This window comes from Polyodon spathula, chromosome 15, assembly GCF_017654505.1.
Source record: "Polyodon spathula isolate WHYD16114869_AA chromosome 15, ASM1765450v1, whole genome shotgun sequence".
Lineage (NCBI taxonomy): Eukaryota > Metazoa > Chordata > Actinopteri > Acipenseriformes > Polyodontidae > Polyodon > Polyodon spathula.
In genome coordinates this window covers 26,010,969-26,033,986 of record NC_054548.1, presented here as the reverse complement: position 1 = coordinate 26,033,986, position 23,018 = coordinate 26,010,969, and the positions used below count along the sequence as shown (strand labels likewise).

General features: G+C 40.3%; 1 pseudogene; it reads right to left on the bottom strand.

The window, feature by feature from the left end:
• LOC121327785 overlaps positions 1-10,208 on the bottom strand; it is a 55,802-nt pseudogene extending 45,594 nt beyond the window's left edge.
• Between the last annotated feature and the right edge of the window lie 12,810 nt (positions 10,209-23,018).

The following is a 23,018-nucleotide window of genomic DNA, read 5'->3' as shown; positions in this document are numbered from 1 at the left end:
AAAGCATTGTATGATTACTATTACAATTCATCAGCTAAATGTTGTACATTACCTGGCTTTTGTTGGGAAAAACTTTGACTTATGTCTCTTATTAACTTCATAGCATCATATTTTGGGGCCAAGGTAATCAGAGCTGTGTCCTGGAAGCTAACGTCTATAAAAGATAAAAAAAAAAAAAAAGAATACAGAAATTAGAAGCTTTCTGTTTTTGTTTTGTTCATGATTATTCCAAGCTTTACAACCGTCCTCTACCATTCTGAACACATGATCGAATGCGTGATAAAAGTAATGGATTATACGTTACAATGGCATGATATAGAACAACCTCTGTGCCACATTATTAGAAAAAGCACAATGATTTATAATTCAATTCAAACTCTGCTCCTGTGACAACATGTCTGCCTGCAGGTCAGCAACCGAGACTCTGCATAGGAAATCAGCCTCTTCACATCTGCTGCATGGCTTCCAAAGAATGTTTTTAATAGCCTGTCCTTTCAGTTAATGTTTCTATTCAAATGTATTAGGGGGGGTTGTGAAGGGCTGATAACAGAACAACTTAGAAGATAACAGATTTTGTGATTCGTTCGACATTCACAATTCAATTGGAAGTTAGGAAGAGCCTTAACACGCAATCACCCGTTCTGTACATTCGTTCTCACAGCAGGAATACCTTGAAGTTCCCAGACTTTCAAGGAGTCATGTCATTAGTACTCTCAATGAGGTGCTTTCTGATCTCTCCAAGCTCTTCCTTCATATCGGGATGCACTTTCCTGCAGGGACAAGATTACAAAAATAAAAAATAGTGTCAAGTTTAACAGCATGCACCACCCTGCTGACGGTATCTTTATATATAGCTGCTATATCCTTCTATGTCACACCATGGATTCAACACTGAATTTTTGGATTAAAATATAGAAAATATAAATCCAAGGTATTTCCACAGTATCTGTGGGCATATTGCGTGTAGAGTGGACAAAAATCCAAAACAACGTCAAGTTTTTTATACTAGTAAGACACTTGATGCATTCTCCAGCTATAACTTGTTTTGATACTATTATTTGATAAGTCTTGGGTTTTAACCCTTTCATGCATGGTATGGATTTAAAAAAAAGCACCTCTCTTCTAATGTTTATATGGAGAGATTTGGCAGATGCAAATGCACTGTAGCCTCATATGAGGATGTCATTTTCTCCCAAAAGTATTTGTGTCCAAAACTTCTTATTTCAGCTATTTTTTGAAAATATTTATGGATGAAAGGGTTAATAAAAAAGGGAGTTATGTGCTCACTTGGAGTTGGACTTCAAACAAAACTGTAATTTGGCTTGGAAACCGGCAACTGGCAACTGGCAACAGGCCCCATGCTGTGAATGGGATGTTTTGTGAAGTTTGTTTATTTCAACTGTACTGTTACCGGAGGATAACAGATCAGATTTGGAATGTCAATCACAACATATAGCAATCCTACAGCTGTGGCATCTCATTTCCAGGGATTTTTGGTTGGCTGCATATTGTTTTGGGCAAGAGGGTCAATCAAGCCAGAGTTTAATGTGCACAGGAATTTGGATGGTTTACAAACTTGTTGTTCAAAATTGTTTCATAATAGTTTTTTTTGGTTTATGTCCACACAGAATATTTTTATTTTTATTGATATGAAATACTTTACATACTTTAGATTCTCAAAAAGAAAACCTTGGACTTTATCGCCATCTTCACCATTCTCAAGCACAGTCATATTTGTATCTGGTGTTAAACCAATAAAGAAAGCAATGCAAAATGCAATTAAAGCGCTGTTTCTTTGGCCGGTGACTCTAAAGGCCTAGTCATACTAGACACTGTGCGACAATGGAATCTGTAGTATGACACACGACAATAATTAATAATACATGCAGTTTTGATATGAACCATTCGCATTACCTGCGATGTGACGGGTATTTGCAGTCTTTTGTTTGCGATTTGTCACACAGCAGCTAAGGAATGACCAATCAGAGGTGTCGCCTATCACATCGCGCACACCTCTCGCCACAGGTTTGAAAGATAGCGTTACAGTCAAAGTATAATTTTATTGCAGGACAAATCGCACCACGTCTGGTGTGAACAGGCCTTAAGCCTTACTGTGGTGTTAATGAATGATTAATCGCTTTGTAATGAACTGTTATACCTTGCACTGAAATGTATTTCTATTTTGCATAGCCACTCTCCTAGGGAGTTCCATCCCTTGTAGCTAGTTTCAGTAGTCAAAGGATAGTGAAAGGAGAAGGGAATATGGTGGTGTGACGGAAAGATGAGTTCTGGTGATGAATCTTCCTCCCAACCTGTGAGGGCGCTAAAGAACGAGAGGAGAAGTATCTGGAAGGGCTGGCCTGACAGTTCGTTTCCAGGTCAGGGAAGTGGGTCAGCCTGGAGGGAAGCGCGACTCTGTTGTAAGACTGTATTGATTTGAGAGGTAAACGAGAGGCAGCTGCAAGTAATAAGGCAGCTGCAACCGTTTATCTCGATATCATGCGGGATTACATATAGGGGCCAGGGTAACGCTGGTCTTCTCCTTCGTTTGGGTTAAACGCTTGGAGAGAGAAGGATCGAGAGAGGAGCTCTCGTTGTAAAGAGGAATTGCGTGTTGTGTTTGTTTTGTAATTGTCTGCGTTTTGCACCACCAGACAGTTAACTCACCTGTCCGGAGCTGTCGACCAGGGTCAGCACAATCCGGATCACCACTGCACGGAACCGCCACAAAATACAGTGTCTTCACCCACCACAAGCACGTCTGCACTCACCCAGGACTGGTGACCGTGTGTTCGTTTTGTTCGGGACTGTGCCCTATTATTGCTATCCCCGTGCTTTACACATTGTTGTGTATAGCCGGGGATTTATTATTAAACGGTCACCAGACCTGGATTATAAATAAAAGCACCTTTTCACTGGAAACTGTTGTCTGCCTGTCACTCCTGCATCGCATCACCGCTATACCTGTTCCCCTCCACTAGCCACTTTGCCACAGGAGGATAACTGATAGTAATTGTGTGTTCTCTTGTTATTTTACTTTACAACAGCTAACTAAGTCTGCTTGAAACCTTTAACTATGCTGCCAGTTATACTTTACTTATGCCTGTAGGTTTACACACTATGATAAGTACTCAGAAGAAAGCAACAAAAAAAGAGCTTGTATAACCTCCATTCCAGAGAATAAACTCAGCTTGACTACCAAAACTGTGTCTTGTTATTTCACCATCTCAGTGATCCTGAAGGTCCAGCACTACTTACTACGAGGACTCTACAACTTCCATGTTTCTATCTAACACAAAAAACTTTCTAACTGTTAAATAAAAGACATCACACATCATATTTATAGAAAAAAAAGCATCTTTCACTTGGGTGTCATCCACAGCTCTATACTCTGTACTTTTAATAGCAAGCTCTATGCCATATGCTGATAAATGCATTTCACCCGAACTGGAAGACTAGCAAAAGAGAGGAGAGAAAAAAAACAGTTTAGAAGAAATGCGTCTGTGAATTATAAACCATGGACTGCAGGCAGACCAGCAAAGATCAGGAAAGAGTAACAAGCAATATACCACTGTTATAGACACCATCAGAACATGTATTATCCTACATGAGAATGTCTGTACCTCTCAAAAGGAGTAAAATAACCCCAATATCCAAAAAGGATGAATAAGTATGTGGTGGATGCCAACCTTGAATTCACAGGAAGAACAATTACACACAATAAAAAGCAACTAGACAGCTAATTGCACCCTGAATTAAAATTTCAAAAAGCCAATTACTGTATAGAGGATAAAATGGTAATAAAGTAATAATTAAAACCAATTCAGATATGAAATATGTTTGTTCTTTGTTAACTGCTGAAAGCCACTGCTGTCCTTTTTCTAACCTTTCATTTGATGTAATACCATTTTGGCTGCTCATTTATCACGCTCACTCCCACTTCACAATGCTATTCTTGAACAAGATTATGCAGCTGAAATGTTAATACCTTTTTTTTAAGATTTTCAGTGCAGAATAAATCTGTGCCAACATTTGTCGGCTATGGATTCCTGTTTCCCTCTAAATGATCAGTGGAGACATCAACCACAAATAACAAAGAAAATATCCCCCAAACTCAGTAACCAATGTGACTTTTGGAGGTATTTGTGTTGTGTGTCCTCTCCCCACAAATAGATTACAGAACACAAAGTGCCTGTTGACAAAGCTTGATATTTCACTACCTTTCTGATTTTGTTGTTAATTCCAAAGGTGCTTCACATTGTTTTATCTGGATACATTTGGAATAAAGCACAGGAATCTCAGGCCATTTTTCTACTCCTACGCTTTATTAAAAGTTTATTTAACAGTGCTCCACTGGGGCTTTAAAGTGATGCCCACACAGTAATGGGATTTTCTCACTAGACTAGGAGCCAGGATTTGTCAAGCGCTACACTTAAAGGTAATTACATGCAGCATCTTAAAAGTGATTGTTGCCATTTTCTCCTTAAATCTGGACTACCGAATGATACACTTCTGACTCATCTAACAAATATCACAATACTTATATGAGTACAATGTGAACTTGAAATGCTAAGCTGTGTCCCAACGCACAATTCTAGGTATGCCCATTTCAATGGATCTGTCCTTGTTTTAAGGTCCAAGTGCTGGTTCTGTTCCAAGTGCTTGACTTGAAATGAATCAGTTTGGCAACAGACAGCTGTCGCTTTTCTCAACGTGCCCTTTGCGATCTAGAATCTCACTGAAAGATGTGTTTAAAAACAATTAGAAATATTAAAGAATCTGTTAATTGTTGAAAGTCCAGTGCTCCCTCATTATACTGCCAACTAAGGGTCCCAAATTGGCATGAAAGCAAGGATGGCAGTGCAATGGGGGTTAGTAAAAATCCACATTTTATAATGTGTTTTGTACATTAAACAACATGGAAGATGACGTGTCCGAGAACAAGTAGTTATTTTCAGCATTGTAGCTGGTTACGAGTATCTTGCCAGTGGTAAAGTGAGGGAGACTTCATTGCATTTGTATGATTTGCTTGGCTTGCTGCATTGGAAGATGAGGTGCAGTGAGGGCGGCAGATTCACAGTGGGGTGAAAGCATTGATTTAAATTGATGCACTTTGCTTCAGAATTAACATTTTAACTAGCGGCGGTATAACAAGGGGACCTGTAGGAGTTTAAAATGCATGCTGAGAAGCAAAAGACTAATAATATTGCTAGTGATAATGAGAGGTGAACAAAATAATAAACAACAGTAATAGATCCATGTGAAGCAATGGTATTATGGCAGCATATGGTTAAAGTATACATATATATATATATATATATATATATATATATATATATATATATATATATATATATATATATATATATAGTTCTACATGGTTCAAAACATGGAACTACAGCATGTGCTCTGCAGATAAACAACTCAATGATGCCAGAGCGTTTCAAAGTGAAGTACTCTCCAAGTCACCTGAACCATCTAATTCAACACACTACAAATGCTTTGCTTTAAGGATGTCAGTTTTTACCAATTCTTCCAAGAAGGGAAAAAAAACATTTTGTCATGTTGTCAAAAGAGAACAGTGCTCGACATTTGTTTTAAATTTCTCTAAAATATACTTTGTTCAATGAAATGAAGAACACAAAATATAATTACACCTACCGTTGGTTTCTGGATTAAATACTAGTGCTAAACCTTCAAATGTCCTACTTATAACACATCTACTTCCAAAAGAGGAATAAAAAACTCTTCCTGTGATATGAGAGTGCTTTAATATCTATTGTGAATTCTGTACTACACTTTTAGAACTAAATCAGCTTTTCTCTTTCTACATAGTTTCTTAGACCTTGTCGAATACGTGTAATTATGAATATCATGCAGGCAGACAACAAGCTGATGAAAAAGTCTTCCTAGAATGGCTAGCTTGACTAAAACTCATTATCTGTTGGGGGGAAAAGAACCACCTGAATGCAGAACAGAAGAAGAAAAAACAGGAATCGGTGTCTTCCCTGCATACCAGGTGAAAATCAACAATTATGCACAGCAAAAAACCCAATAAGAAATACTTACTGCAACAAAGTGGCACAACACAGATAATTTCTCCATTCTCAGCTTTCATCTTGTGGAAGTTATTAAATGAGTTTGTACCAAGCTCAGCATAAAGGATGACAACTGGGGGATCTCCCCCATTAATCCCAGGAAATGTATGGTCACTCTTGTACAAGTATGGCTTGGGTCTGCAAGAAAGAACAGGACACTTGTTTCAGTATTGTATTTGAGTGACAACGCTTTATTCCGTTTCACAATGCGTTAATGTTAAGGTCTAGTTTTTGCAATGCTGTTCAATTCCAGCCAGATTGAGAAGTGACAAGTCTCAGTTTCAGACAACCCCACAGTAATTGACCTCTGAAAGTAAAGATTACCATATATTATACATTTCACAAAGACTACATTCTCCAAGGGTTTTCACTCGTACAGTATGAAAAAGCTTCAGACAATTTTAAATCTTCTAGTGTACATCAACCGACACAGGGCAGAATTACCAAGGCAGCACTCCTCTGCGATCAGCTGTTACAGTTACTTTACACAACTGAAATTCATTACTTGCTGTTACAATTATATATATAGTCCTTGATTTTTCAGAATTTATAAAGAGCATCCTGTTATACAGACTAGCAGATGTCTCTAGTAAAACCAATGCAGATTATAATACAGTTGACTTGTTAACCTAAACCAGCTGGGGCTGGACCCTGTTCAGATACTGATAGGCTATAATTCCGCTGCCCTTTTGTATTGTTCTCTGACCTCTACTCCAGTTTTAAACTAACGGTTTCTCATGATAAAGGGATACATTTTATTTCTCCAGTATAGTTTTCTGCCAGGATGTATTTGATGTTTTACAGGGGCAATCATCTTCCTGCTATAATGGGCTTCTATCTGTGTGCATTTTTTTAATTTTCACTCTGATTTCCTAAGCCTGTCAGTGTCCACTGTCGACTCTTTCTTGTACTGCAGATGACTCACTGCTGCTGGTTTAAAGGCTGGGCTGGTATAGGCTTGGAATAAGCTCTGTGACCTACTGTCTTGTTTCAGCAACAACTACAAGCAGCTCAGACCCCGACAATCTGTTTTTGGTTTTTTTTTGTATTGGACTTGTCGGGACTATTAATGCTTTTCAGTGGAAAGATGCTTGACAAACCATACGAAATCAGGAAACCAGTGCAGGCACATACAGAGGGTCCTCATAATCCCATAGCAAGCACAATATTATTATGAAACGTTTGCTTTAGATGGGAGTTATCCTGTAACAGACAGACATGCCATGTGATTCAGTGAACTGTTTAAATGAAATATAGAATTAAAATGTCAGTTACATAAAACATACTGTAATATAGATCACAGATTATAGCCACATAACAGTTTTGATGTAAATGCATTCTACTGACAGGAACGGAGTACATGGGTATTTTAATATAAATTAAGTTGAAAAACATATTTGTTTGTATGCACACCAACAGTGCCCAGAACAAATAGATAATTGCATTTACAGTCATCAGTGTTGCATAGTTCTTATAAAAACTTTGAATTGAACCAAGCACAAATACACATTATTACTTTCATCATTAAATGTTATAGAACTGTTTTTCATCATTTACAGTGGCTTGTGAACGTATTGACCTCCCTTGGCATTTTTCCTATTTTGTTTCCTTACAACCTGGAATTAAAATGGATTTTTTGGGGTTTGTATCATTTGATTTACACAACATGCCTACCACTTTGAAGATGCAAAATATTTTTTATTGTGAAACAAACAAGAAATAAGACAAAAAAACAGAAAACTTGAGCGTGCATAAGTATTCCCCCCCCCCCCCCCCAAAGTCAATACTTTGTAGAGCCACCTTTTGCAGCAATTACAGCTGCAAGTCTCTTGGGGTATGTATCTATAAGCTTGGCACATCTAGCCACTGGGATTTTTGCCCATTCTTCATGGCAAAACTGCTCCAGCTCATTCAAGTTGGATGGGTTCTGCTGGTGTACAGCAATCTTTAAGTCATACCACAGATTCTCAATTGGATTGAGGTCTGCGCTTTGACTAGGCCATTCCATGAAATTTAAATGTTTCCCCTTAAACCACTCAAGTGTTGCTTTAGCAGTATTCTTAGGGTCATTGTCCTGCTGGAAGGTGAACCTCCGTCCCAGTCTCAAATCTCTGGAAGACTGAAACAGGTTTCCCTCAAGAATTTCCCTGTATTTAGCGCCATCCATCATTCCTTCAATTCTGACCAGTTTCCCAGTCTCTGCCGATGTAAAACATTCCCACAGCATGATGCTGCCACCACCATGCTTCACTGTGGGGATGGTGTTCTTGGGGTGATGAGAGGTGTTGAGTTTGCACCAGTCATAGCGTTTTCCTTGATTGTCAAAAAGCTCAATTTTAGTCTCATCTGACCAGAGTACCTTCTTCTATATGTTTGGGGAGTCTCCCACATGCCTTTTGGCGAATACCAAATGTGTTTGCTTATTTTTTTCTTTAAGCAATGGCTTTTTTCTGGCCACTCTTCCGTAAAGCTCAGCTCTGTGGAGTGTATGGCTTAAAGTGGTCCTATGGACAGATACTCCAATCTTCTCTGTGGAGCTTTGCAGCTCCTTCAGGGTTATCTTTGGTCTCTTTGTTGCCTCTCTGATCCATGAGTCTTGGTGGGCGGCCCTCTCTTGCCGGGTTTGTTGTGGTGCCATATTCTTTCCATTTTTTAATAATGGCTTTAAGGGTGCTCCGTGGGATGGTCAAAGTTTCGGATATTTTTTTATAACCCAACTCTGATCTGTACTTCTCCACAACTTTGTCCCTGACCTGTTTGAAGTGATCTTTGGTCTTCATGGTGCCACTTGCTTGGTGGTGCCCCTTGCTTAGTGGTGTTGCGGACTCTGGGGCCTTTCAGAACAGGTGTATATATATATATATATATATATATATATATATATATATATAAAAGAACCACCTGAATGCAGAACAGAAGAAGAAAAAACAGGAATCGGTGTCTTCCCTGCATACCAGGTGAAAATCAACAATTATGCACAGCAAAAAACCCAATAAGAAATACTTACTGAAACAAAGTGGCACAACACAGATAATTTCTCCATTCTCAGCTTTCATCTTGTGGAAGTTATTAAATGAGTTTGTACCAAGCTCAGCATAAAGGATGACAACTGGGGGATCTCCCCCATTAATCCCAGGAAATGTATGGTCACTCTTGTACAAGTATGGCTTGGGTCTGCAAGAAAGAACAGGACACTTGTTTCAGTATTGGTGAAATGTCATGTCATGTCATTGATGTCATGCCTTTGGACTATTTAATGTAAGAAAGTGAATGAGTGCATATACAGATTAAAAATACTATATAAACTCTGAAGCAGCGTTCCTTCTAAGGCTACAATGTGCGCATTTTTCGCAGTAACTGGCAACAACCTTCAAGTTATTATCATAAATATTAACCTCAATCGAGACTCCAGCCTCTCGAGGTAAACCTACTGTTATTTTGAGACCAAAATGGATACCACCAAAGGCGCCACTGAAGTAGCCACATACAATCGGTAAAACCATATAAACATGTGTGGTGTAGTCCATGCTGCAGCGTTACATATGCCCCATAATCACTGCCGAAGACGTCATAATCCCTCTAGTGGAGTGAGCTGTAACATCACTTGGAGAGGGTAGGTTAGCCAGCTCATAAGCCAGCTGGATTGTATCAACTATCCAATGCAACAAACGTTGCTTGGAAAGTGCCTGACCTTGAGTATGCGACCCATAACACGCCAATAACTGGGTTGTCTGTCGCCATGATTGAGACCTATCAATGTAACACCTCAGCGTCCTGACAGTGCAGAGTGTATTAAGTTTCTGATCTGCTTCAGAAGAGAAGGGGGGCGGGTGGAACGACTCCAATTCCACCAACTGGTTCAAGTGTAACAACCTTAGGCAGGAAAGCCAGGTTAGTGCGTGAAGTAACATTATCACCTCTGCTGGCAAAGTGCAAACAGGAACCCTCTATGGAAAGGGCCTGTAACTCACTGACACATTTGGCTAACGTGACGGCCAGAAGAAAGGCTTTCTTAAAAGACAGGTATTTAGGGTCCACTGAATGCAGAGGCTCGAAGGGAGCCTTTGTAAGATCCTCTAGAACCAAGTCCAGACATCGGAAAGGAACCATTGTAAGGGGATGGTGGAGCCGCCTAGCCCTTTTTAAAAACTGCACTGCCAAAAAATGAGGTCCGGGAGATGGTCAATTTTGATGTGGCACACAGATATACAGTGTCTATAGTAAGTATTCACCCCCCTTGGATGTTTAAACAGTTTGTTGTGTTACAACATAATATCTTGATACATTTAAATGGAATTTTTTTCCTTTTGATTTGCATAACCTACTCAATACTTTGAAAGGCAAGAGAATTTTTATTGTGAAACTACAGTTAATAGGGGGAAAAAAAACCAAAAAAAACTGAAGAGTCTTGGTTAGACAAGTATTCACCCCCCCGAGTCAATAGTTGGTAGAACCACCTTTTGTAGTAATTACAGCTGTGAGTCTTTTGGGGTAAGTCTCTACCAGGTTTGCACATCTGGATTGCGCAATATTTGCCCATTCTTCTTGGCAAAATTGTTCAAGCTCTGTCAAGTTGGATGGGGATCATTGGTGGACAGCAATCTTCAAGTCTTGCCACAGATTCTCAAAGTCCAGGCTTTGACTGGGCAAATCTAGGACATTCACTTTCTTGTTTTTAAGCCACTCCAGTGACGCTTTGGCTTTGTGCTTGGGGTCATTGTCCTGTTGAAAGGTGAATCTCCATCCCAGTCAGGTCTTTTGCAGACTGAAACAGGTTTTCCTCAAGGATTTGCCTATTTTTAGCACCATCCATTTTGCCATCTACCCTGACAAGCTTCCAGTCCCTGCCGATGAAAAGCATCACCATAGCATGATGCTGCCACCACCATGCTTCATAGTAGGGATGGTGTTACCTGGGTGATGTGTTGGGTTTGCGCCAGACATAAAGCTTTGCATTTAGGCTAAATAATTCAATTTTTGTTTCATCGGACCACAAAATCTTTTGCCACATCTCTCACATGGCTTTTTGCAAATTCCAAGCGGGATTTTACATGGGCTTGTTTCAGGAATGGCTTCCTTCTTGCCACTTCCATACAGGCCAGATTTGTGGAGTACCTCCACTATTGACACATGGACAGTTTCTCCCATCTCAGCCATGGAACGCTGTAGGTCTTTCGAAGTTGTCATTGGCCTCTTGGTGGATTCTCTGACCAATGCCCTTCTTACCAAGCTGTTCAGTTAGGGAAGATGGCTTGCTCTAGAAGATTATGGGTGGTGTCATATACCTTCCACTTCTTAATGATCGACTTGACTGTGTTCCAAGGGATATTCAATGTCTTTGAAATCATTTTATACCCCTCCTCTGATCTGTGCCTTTCCACAACTTTATCCCGGAGTTGTTTTGAAAGCTCCTTGGTCTTCATGGTAGTATCTTTGCTTCGAATGCACTACCCAACTGTAGGACCTTACAGAGATGGGTGTATTTAATCTGAAATCATGTGAACCACTTTTATTGCACACAGATGGACTCCATTTAACTTGTGAATTTAAGGCAATTAGTTGCACCTGAGCTTATTAGGAGTGTCATAGCAAAGGGGGTGAATGATTTCCATTACATGAGTAGATGTTGAACTTCATGCTGATTTGAACTCTGCTCTCGCCAAGATAAGCACCAACTAAGACGTAGCTTTGCAGTAAACTAATGTTATCCATTTGCGTTGTTTTCCATCTGATGTAGATATCCTTCTGTCTGGTGTTGATTGATGAAGTGTAATGCTGGCTCCAGGGATCAGCTCATTTTGCCTCCCCAGCAAGACACTTACCTAATGAAGACTTTTCAGGTTTTTATTTAATTGATTTGTTTTTTCACCACCACCACCCCAGCCCCCATTTTTTCACACATTGAAAGTGTTGAGTAGGTTGTGTAAATCCCAAAGGAAAACAAATCCCATTTAAATGCATCAAGATTTCAGGTTGTAACACCACAAACTGTGAAAACGTCCAAGGGGGGTGAATACTTCCTATTGGCACTGTAGCAGGCAGGTACACCTTCAACATAGAGGGGGATTTACCCTCTTCTAGGACTTCCTGTAGAAACAGTAAAACAACTGACATTGGGCAGAAGGTGTGGTCATGGCCTCTTGCCAAGCACCACTCCTGGAAAATCCTCCTGTGGCAGAGCAAAGCTCTGCCCTTTAAATTGGCAGGGATGGGGTTAATTTCCCCTACCTGCCTGGGTTTATTATGTTCAGGTGGCTGGGGTTGATTAGTTGATTAGGTTGATTAACGATCAATCAGCGCCCAGCCACCTGACATAAAAGGAGGCCTCTGCTTCTCATTTGAAAAGAGGGAGTTGAGGAAGCAGGTTGGTGTTTGTGGTTTTTTGTATTTGTGAATACAGTGAAGGCATTGCCCAGCCTGGAAACCTGAATTTTGCAAGTTTTGTTTTTGTATTGCTTTATTTGTGTTTAAATCCCTTTATTTTGCCCTTGTGCGCGTTTATTTTGTGTTTATTTATAATAAAAGTATATTTGTTTGAACTGCAGTCTGTCTCTGGGCCTCTATCCACTCGCCAGCCTGCCACACCTCCATTTATAAAAACAGAGACCTCGCTGAAGAGGCTCTAGCATTCTGTAGTGTGGCTATAACGGAGTCTGAGTTCAGGGGCCAGACCCACAGCTGGTCCGGGTGCCACAGATGGCCCTGAGCCTGACTGAGAAGGTCCCTGCATAGTGGGATCTGCCACGGCTGTCCCTGAATGAGGTGGCTCAGAGCAGCAAAACAAATCCTCCAGGGCAAGTGTGATGCAATCAGGACCTTCGCGCCCTTGTTCTTTACCTTCTCTAAGAAGGACGGGGTCAGTGCTAGAAGGGGGGAAGGTATACAGCAAGCCCTGAGGCCAGCTGTGGGCTAGGGCATCGATTCCCAGAGGGACCCTGTCTCTCTGAATTGAGAACCACAGAGGGCAATGTGTGGACTCCTCTGAAGGAAACAGGTCGACTGTCACGCTGCCGAACCTGTGCCAAATCATGGCTATCACCGGGGTATGCAGATGCCACTCATCGTGCCGGGGAGCCCCCCTCAAAGGCAGGTCTGCTGCCTGGTTCGAAACCCCCGGAAGGTGGACTGCCCTGAGGTAGAGAAAGCAGTTGTGCCCAGGTGAGCAACTGGAACGCTGCTTGGTGCAATCCCAGGGACCGTAGCCCCCACCCGGCAATTGACATATGCGATGACAGTGGTATTGTCCATGCATACTAGTACATGCCTGCCCTGCAGCACAGATTGAAAATGGTGCAGGGTCAGGTGCACTGCCCTCGGTTCCAGAGCACTGATGTGGGCAGACTGCCATCTGCCAGTCCAGACTCCACAGGTTCCCCTGCTGTTCCAGACCGCCCCCCAACCGAGGTTGGAGGGGTCCACGGTCAGCACCTCTCTTCGGTATATTAAACTCATAGTTACTTCTTCACTGAGGTGGCAAGGATTCTTACACCAACTCAGGGCATGCTAGCATGACCGAGACACCATCAGCTGGCGGTGTCTGTCTCGAGCTGGGTGAACTACTTGGGCATTGAGCCATGCATGCAAGGGGCACATATGGAGGAGACCATGAGGGAGGACAGAGGAGGCTGCGGCCAGCAGACCTAGCAACGTTGGCACAGCACCACCTGTGCTGACTGTCTGTGATGAAAAAGGGACAACAGGCTTGCAATGTGCTTACCCTGTCAGCTGATAGGGAAGCAAAATGGAGCAGGAATCCAGCTGGATCCCCAGAAAAAACGTCTCTTGCACCGGCTGCAGGGAGCTCTTCTCCCGGTTGAGTGTGAGCCCCAGCCGGGTAAGATGCTCTGGTACTTGGGTAGTGTGACAGGCTGGCGAGTGGATAGAGGCCCAGAGACAGACTGCAGTTCAAAAAAATAATACAGAATAAAAAGGCACAAGGGCGAAAATAATGATGTTTAAACAAATAACCAAACAAAAAGCAAAACTTACAAAAATAAAGATTACCAGGCTGGGCGATGCCTTCACTGGAAGAGAAAAATACACAAACAGCAACAGCAACAGCAACAGCAACAGCAACAGCAACAGCAACAGCAACAGCAACTTGCTTCCTCAGCTCCCTCCTCCTAATGGGAAGCAGAGGCCTCCTTTTATGTCAGGTGGCTGGGCGCTGATTGATCGTTAATTAAGCTAATCAACCCCAGCCACCTGAACACAATAAACCCAGGCAGGTAGGGGAATTTAACCCTATCCCTGCCAATTTAAAAAGGGCAGAGCTTTTTAGCATGAGATATGGCTTGCTCCCATGACTGGCCACAGATGAGCCAGTCGTCCAAGTAATTGAGGACCGTGACCCCCTGCAGCAACAGTGGTGCCACAACTACGTCCACGCTCTTGGAGAAAGTCCTGGGAGCAAGAGACATACCAAATGGCAGAACACAGAACTTGTACATGCTGACCCAAAAGGCAAAGCAGAGGTACTTTCTCTACAGAATAAGAAAGCAAATAAGACGGCAACAATGGAAAAGCACTGCATTCTATGCTGAAAAACTAAGACCTAAGGTAATGCGCTCAAGACGGAGTTTTCACTTAGTAAGCTAAATTAATTGCGCATTTCATTATTGTTTAGTTTATTTCTTTCTACGCTACCTGCCTTTAATGAAGCTGTAATTAGTCATTTTAAAACCATGGCTGTTTCTTAATTGAATCATATTTTCTGACGAAGAAATGAGCTCAAAACAATATTTCTAGCTATACAATCCTTAAAGGAAATGGATCACTTTACTGTGTAAAGGATGTAGTCACTACACTACACACCGTTGGTTTCATAAAGACATTCTGTCTGGAGACTCTTTAAATCTTGCAAATAACACTGCAGAATTAGGAAAGAAACAATTGAGGATTAATTATGCATTTATTTAAAAGGGGCGCTATTTAAATTACAATCGGGTAATACATAGCAGTGAACCTGTTTTACAGCAACGAGTCAGTCAACACGCCTTTATCAGTGTGTCATATTTTATCCTGGTTATTATAATACCTTAGGTTTTCCTGCTTATTTTAATGCCAGCAATGAGCTAAGTGATGTATATAAACATTATGGCAGGTTTGAAGTGTCTTCAGGTGTTTTACTATCTATTACAGCAACAAGACTCTGATTGGGGGGGGGGGGGGGGTTGTGGTAATGTTTATTAAATGTACTTAATTATTACTTAATTACCAACATTATATTTATGTTCAAATTCCATATTTAATTAATACATTGATATAAAGTGGGAACAAATGGAATTAGCCATTTTTGAAAAACAGAATTTGGAACAATTAGTAGCCCTAGAGATGGTTACAGCTGAAGGCAGTGCAGATGCCAGTGTTTTATACAGTAGTATAAAGCAATTTTATGAAGGCCACCAGTTCAGCATGCAGTCTATATCTATGATAACAACCGACAGGGCTGCATAGGATCAGAGCCACAATAAATGTCTTGTTTAAAGTAAATTGTAAAATTATTGAGATACTTGTATTGGAATATTGCTTCAAAATTGTACAATGCAACAAAAATATATTTTAAGGGTAATGCATGGCCGAAGGTTTCTCATTGATAATTGACCCTTTCTCAGTCAAACCGGCAAGTTTCTCAGTATATAAAAAAGCTTAGAGGGAACGCTGCTCAGAAGTTTATTCAATTACAGCCTAATGCAATCTGAAACCTCTATAGGAGGCTAGCGTGTGACAAACGCTTGGTGAAGATGAATGCAAAATGAAGGCGGTTATCGTACTTACGCAGCACTTTGACAGACAGAGAGAGACTGATGGACACGATCAGCGTATAATATTTTCTGTGTTGCAATAGTGCCCCCACGATGAATGCTTTACTGTGTGAAACGTACAATTCCAGTCATGGTTACTTCCAATACGATAATGCCTGTAACATGCGAGATAATAAAACATGCTTGCCAAGTTTGATCTCAATTTCTCTAGATAAACAGTATATTACTATTGTGTTTCAATATACAGTATGGCTCTTTTTCATTTTTAATGACGCAGACTTTAGCCAATCAAATTAAAGTAGTTATTGTGATGCAATATTTGGGTTGGATCTTCTCACATCAAATCGTGGGCAAACCACGTTTGATTGACAGCTTGCAAGGCAGTTGCTGCAGATCTGTTGAAAGTCTGAGACATTTATTTTAATGTGCATTTTTAAAATACGTTAGTAATAGTGCGATGGTCAACATCGCAAAACAAATATGCACACACTTTTAAGAGTTTAGTAGAAGGGCTCAAGTGAACAGGATTAAGACCGCTGACCGAATGCTGACAAATATCTTAAATTGTTGTCCTTTGAAGAGATATGTTCAATTTTCTGTAGTGTCATGACCATATAACTGGAAGCCCAGGTGCTTATCCTGTGTAAGATGGAGCAGAGACGAGAGGATACTAACTAGGCAATGGTAAGTAATAGACTGACTTTCATTGTATTTAGTAATTGCTTAAAATATAATACTGTGTTCTCGCTGGTATGGTGACACTGCATGTTTGACTTTTTAAAGTGCATTCACTGAAAATACATGTAAGGGAATGTATTTGTCTGCTTCAAACACTATAAATGGTTTACATGCGAGATTTAGTGGTTGGGACTGTTCTGTCTATAGACAGTTTTTATTTTGGGAACCCTGAAAAATGTCTATTTGGAATGTGTACTGTAGCAATGGAGGGCATCGGCTAATTGAACTGATTTCGTAAGCAAAAAGTAAGATATTTACCATGAAAATATATGCATTTACTTTCATTACAGTATATCACACTCTGAATTCATGCTTTTATCAGCGCCGTGCATTTAGATACTATGACAATGGGGTCAAACAAATACCGACTTCATGATTGGTGTTTGAGTCATACTACAATGATCTGGCGAGTCAGTGGCATGTATGATGTTACAATTTATGCATATCTATGATGGAACAGGTCTTCACATTATCTTAACAGCTAAAGAGATCATTTGCTTTTATGAAAATAATTCTAACAAGGGTCTTGAATTCATTGTAAATCTCTTTTTAATGCTTGCCAATATCATACACATTTAAGTTTTCTAATTATATTCCCAAATGTAGCGTTGTTTTAGAATAATTTAAATATTACTTAAATTATTTAAAGCAAACAAAAAACTATAAGTCTGATTTACAATAAAATATTATAATATTTTTAATTTACACCCCTAGCTTTTGTTGTGTTACTATTTCTTATATGTAATTGTTATAATTTAGCTTGTAACTTTGTCTATCAGCCTGCAATTGTATGTTTATTATGTTTTCTCATATATATTCACTGACAAGGAGACAGAACTTTTAGTTGTAATGCCGCTCTGGTGCACTGATTTATTTCAGCCCACAGAGGGCGTGGTTGTCCGTGGCTTGAGTACCGGCAACGGTAAACCAGACCAAGGTTATAGCAGTCCAGGTAAACAGTCCACTGCAGGTGCACTCGCAGGTGCTTTGGAAATAATAATCACAAAAGACAAAAGGCGAAAGAAAGGGAAAATAAAACACAGTAATAAAACTACAAAATAAAGGTGCTACACTCTGCAGCGTTCACCGTGACTGCCGCTACTCGTACGGCCCAGGTCTCCGTCCTATGCGCATGCGTTCCCTCACTACCCTAAACAATAATAGGCGTCTGCCCAAATTTTTCCCCTCTGCAAAAATATTTTCTTTCTTTTTTCTTTAATCAATTATTTATTTTGCTCGTTCTTCTCCGATCGTGCTCGGTCCGGCAGCAAAGCTTCCGCCAGCTGGCTGACTCGTTTTGTCACCGAGGGGGCAGACCCGAGGGAACCCCAGAGTGTGCAGCAACCCCTCAAAGCCTGCCACTCAGAGGGGGGAAAACCCACACATCCTCTTATCCACCTCTCCGTGTCAATGCCATTGTTGACAGGCGGATTTTGCAGGGTTGCTGTCCTCTTCCCGCAGCACTGTGAATGAGGCCAGAGTGTCGGCGCAGATCCACCCGTTACATGCCATAAGAAGTGATTATGGCTATAGGGAAGGTGAATTATGAAATTAGACCCGATCGCTGTAATGAACGTGAAATTTATCATGTAAATTTACGAAAGCCATGGCAGGCAAGGGAGGTATTGTTTATTTCCCCAGGTAATATAGAGGATGATTTAGGCCCCTGTCCAGAGACTCCTATCACAAAAATCATTTCAATGCAGGAATAGTATGGGACATGCTCAAGCTTGAGGTGATTTGAATCTTCCAGGAGCGAGTGGTGCAGTCATAGTGGCCAAGAAAGACGACATCAACCGCTTCTGTGTAGATATTCAGGAAGGTAAATGCTATTGCCAAGTTCGATGCGTACCCTATGCCTTGGGTCAACAAACTTGGGAAAGGCTAAGTTTATTCCCACTCTGGACCTAACAAAGAGATACTGGCAGATCCCATTAATCCACAGTTCTAGAGAGAACTGCATTTTCAACACCAGAAGGGCTGTTTCACTTTAAAACCATGCCGTTTGGGTTACATGGTGCGCCCGCTGCCTTTTCAGAGACTGATGGACCAGATTTTACACCCACATCATGAATATGCAGCAGCATATATTGGTGACATGGTTATTTACAGCTCCACCTGGTGAGAGCATTTGGCTAGGATTACAGCCGTCCTTCAGTCTCTAACGGCAGCCCGACAGACAGCTAACTTGAGAAAATGTGTGTTTGCCAAAACGGAGACTCAATATTTGGGATTTTTAATGGGGAATGGAAGGGTGGGACCTGTGGTCACCAATATCCAGGCTTTGGTCGACGCAGCTATCTCCAAATCCAAGACTCAGGTGAGGTCACTACTGGGATTAGTTGGTTATGCTGCTTTATCCCTGAATATGCCACAGTGGTTAACTCGTTAGTCAACCTTACCAAAAAAGTGCTCCAAATTCTATTACATGGTCAGCTGAGTGTCAGAGGACATTTGATACTATTAAGCGTCAACTTTGCTAGGCCCCCACTCTCATTACACCGGATTTCACCAAAGATTCATCCTCCACACCAATCGTCGGACGTGGGTTTGGGTGTGGTCTTGTTCCAAAAGGTAGACTGAGTAGAACCCCCGATACTGTATCTCCGCAAAAAGATGCTACCTCGGGAGCACACCTACTCCGTAGTTGAAAAAAGGAGCGTTTGGCCATTAAATGAGCTCCTCACTCTTTACCATACTACCTGCTGGGGCATTAATTTGATCTTGTTACAGACCAGGCCCCACTCAAGTGGTTAAGCACAATGAAAGATCGCAATGCCCAGATAACTCGGTGGTATCTGGCATTGCAACCTTTCATGTACCACATGGTATACCATGCTGGGAAAGACCATCAAAATGCTGATTATTTTTCCCAGGAGGGAGGAGTAATGCGAATGATAGATTCAGCCGGGTGTTCCTTCGGCTCCACTATGAGCGGTGGGATATGTGACAGAAATACAATTAACTTGGTTGCAGATCTCCCTCCCGACCTGTGAGGGCACTAAGCAGAGAAGACAGAGTTCTTTTTAATGGCTGGCCTGACAGTTGTTTCCCCGGGTCGGGAAGATGGTCAGTATGGATGAAGGCGAGACTCCGTTGCCAGAATGTAGTGACCCGGAAGGGAAACAATGTAGCAGCCGCAGATTGTAAAGGCAATTGATTACCAAGGGGTCATCCATATAAGGGGGGTGGGGAATCTTAATCTGTTCCTTTGCTTTGGTTACGAGATATAACATGGAAGGACCCGTGCAGTAAACTGTAAAAATATTGTGAGTTTGTTTGTTTGTTCATCTTGTCTAATTGATACTTTGTGTTTTATAGACAGCTAACGCATTCCAGAGCTGTCGCTAAGGGCCAGCATTAAACCCAGAACAGCACTGCACCATTGTCACTCTATAAAATGTATCACCCACTACGAGCACTACAGTGCGCACCCAGGACTGGTGACCATGGTTGTATATTGTGGGAGACATACCCGTGCTTATTGTTTAGGGCTGCAAACCCCTATTGCTGTCCTTCGTGTTTTATGCATCGCTGTGTGTAACTGGAGTTTATTATTTGGTAGCCAGACTAGGATTACAAAAGTACACTTTTCCATGCTGGATTACGAGTCTGTCTGTTTTATTTCTGCACAGCATCACCTCTGCACCTGTTAATAATCAGCAGCCACTTTGACACACACATACATACAACAGTTTAAAAAATGAAATTGCCCAATATCACAAACCTATAAAGAAGTCATCGAGGCATAGGGCAGTGATTAAAATGAGCAAGATACATTATTCCATTTTGATATATTACTGAAGAAAATACTTTAAATGTCATATAATGACCACTCGGAAACTGTGTAAAACAAGTGATCTTTACATGTGGCTATTTGATCTATTTTCATTTTATTTTTTTATTCTAATGCATAACTTCTATTTCTGCACTTACTTTGCTGCACCACACCCCGATCACCTCTTTACTGTGCACTTTTTCTTTAGCTCTAAATAGAGAACAATATTTAAATTAAAATAGCACATTATTATCCCTTATAAATGTTTACTATTGTATATTTGCACAGTAATTCATTATGCATTTTACACTACTTTCCCATGCTTACACTGTTTATTTACTGTGTTTTTCTGTAGATAACCATGCTTTATTTATTTATTTCCATGTACTCAATGTTTTGCCATGCTTGCAGTGCTTTATGCTACTTTCGCTAAACTTTTACTGTGCTTTACTTTATAAGATTATTATATACATTTCAATGCAATTCAATCTTCATGGCAAAATAGTATTATATTGTATATGGAAATACTTTTATTTTGGATTTTGTAGCACAGATTGATGGGAGAGCCATTCAAGGTTACCAATCCCATCAATTTAATCTCCTATCACATTTTTTAAACCAAACATCATTTGGATGGTATCAGGTGCTAAACAACTAATTTGTTTTTATTGTTGTTTTATATCCACTCTCTGCTCCACTTTAAATACACACTGCCTATAGCTGCTGCACTTAAGAATTTTGGATTATAGCAGGTATAGCGACGTCGTCAATTGTGCATCCTCCAGCAGCGTGACACCCATACCACTGCGCGCACCTTTTAATAACACTCATTTTGACACCATACATATAACATACAGTAGGTTGTGAAATACTGATCACATTACGTTTTACCAAACATTTCAAAAGTGAAGGATAGTGATGCACCACAATAACATTCAATGAATCTGAATAGTGTAATAGAAAGGCAAACAGTACAAGTAGTGAAACCCTATCCCTCAGCACAATTCTTTTTATATGTAAATTGTGTGAAGTTACAGAGACCATTCCTGTGCTTATGGGGATACATTTTAGCATGTTAACAGCTTGTTTATTTAACGTGTGAAGAATTGCCTTGCCAAGACAGGACAGCCAGGAGATAAAATATTTAAGTGAAATAGGAACTGCTTTTGAATTTATGAATCAGTGTCCTTTTCTTTGTTTTATTTTCTGTGCAACCCTCAGGCATGTGTATTCTGTGCAGTCCTCAGGCATGTGAAAAACATAAAAAGTAAGGTTACGAGGAGCAAACTACCAAACAAGAGCCCTTAGGCATGCTGTTACATGGAGTTGCAAAAGAAGACACTGCAAACTGGTGATAGCATGAGAATATAACAACTCGAGAAACAGAACACAAACAAAGCATCCCGAGGACATGTCAGAGTGAATGGTGAAAAAACGATCAGTATCATTGATATAACCTGACGTGTAAAGAAAGGGCTAGTGAAACCAGTGATGTTCACAAGGAACTGTATTGAAGGAATCATAAAATACACCTGTGTATCCACTATAATGACACAATTGAAAGAGCTAATAATTGCATTGTCTGCTTTGATCATTTGATGGACAAAGAGGAAGTGCCACGGCTACAGCCACAGCCTTAACATATCTACCTTCAAACCACTACCAAAAACAGACAAAGACAAGCTTTTATACACACTCACTTTCACTTAAGCGATCTTCAAATGCACCCAGGCGATTCCCATTTAGCTCTGAAGGCATCTGGGACCTGCAGTCTTTTATTTCTATGGCCATGACACCTCTCCCGTGCACTAGACAAATTACACCACACACACAGTGAATCCCCAACAAACACACAGACAGGGCTCTTGCCCTGTCACAATATATAAAGTTTGTTTGTTCTTTTAAAGATTTTTATATAAATAAAATGAACTGAATTTTTAAGATGACAGGAGTCATGTCCGTCTTTTAAATTACATGGTGAGTGTGTGGCCAATAATATACATTTTTGATACGATATTATTGTCTTGCTTTTGCCAGCACCTCATTAATTGCTAAGCATTACATCAATGTGAAAGACTGGTGGAGAGCATGCCAAGACGCATGAAAGCTGTACTTGAAAATCAGGGTTATTCCACCAAATATTGATTTCTGAACTCTTCCTAAGTTAAAACATTATTATTGTGTTGTTTAAAAATGAATATGAACTTATTTTCTTTGCATTATTCGAGGTCTGACAACACTGCATCTTTTTTGTTATTTTGACCAGTTTTCATTTTCTGCAAATAAATGCTCTAAATGACAATATTTTTATTTGGAATTTGGAAGAAATGTTGTCAGTAGTTTATAGAATGAAATAAAAATGTTCATTTTACCCAAACACATACCTATAAATAGTAAAACCAGAGAAACTGATAATTTTGCAGTGGTCTCTTAATTTTTTCCAGAGCTGTGTATATATATATATATATATATATATATATATATATATATATATATATATATATATATATATATATATATATATATATATATATATATATTACAAATTACAACATGGAGATGCATCTTTCAATTGATGCCCTTATTTGCTAAGAGCTTTAATCTATTCCATGCTCCCTTTAGTTGCATGAGCCCCGCTAT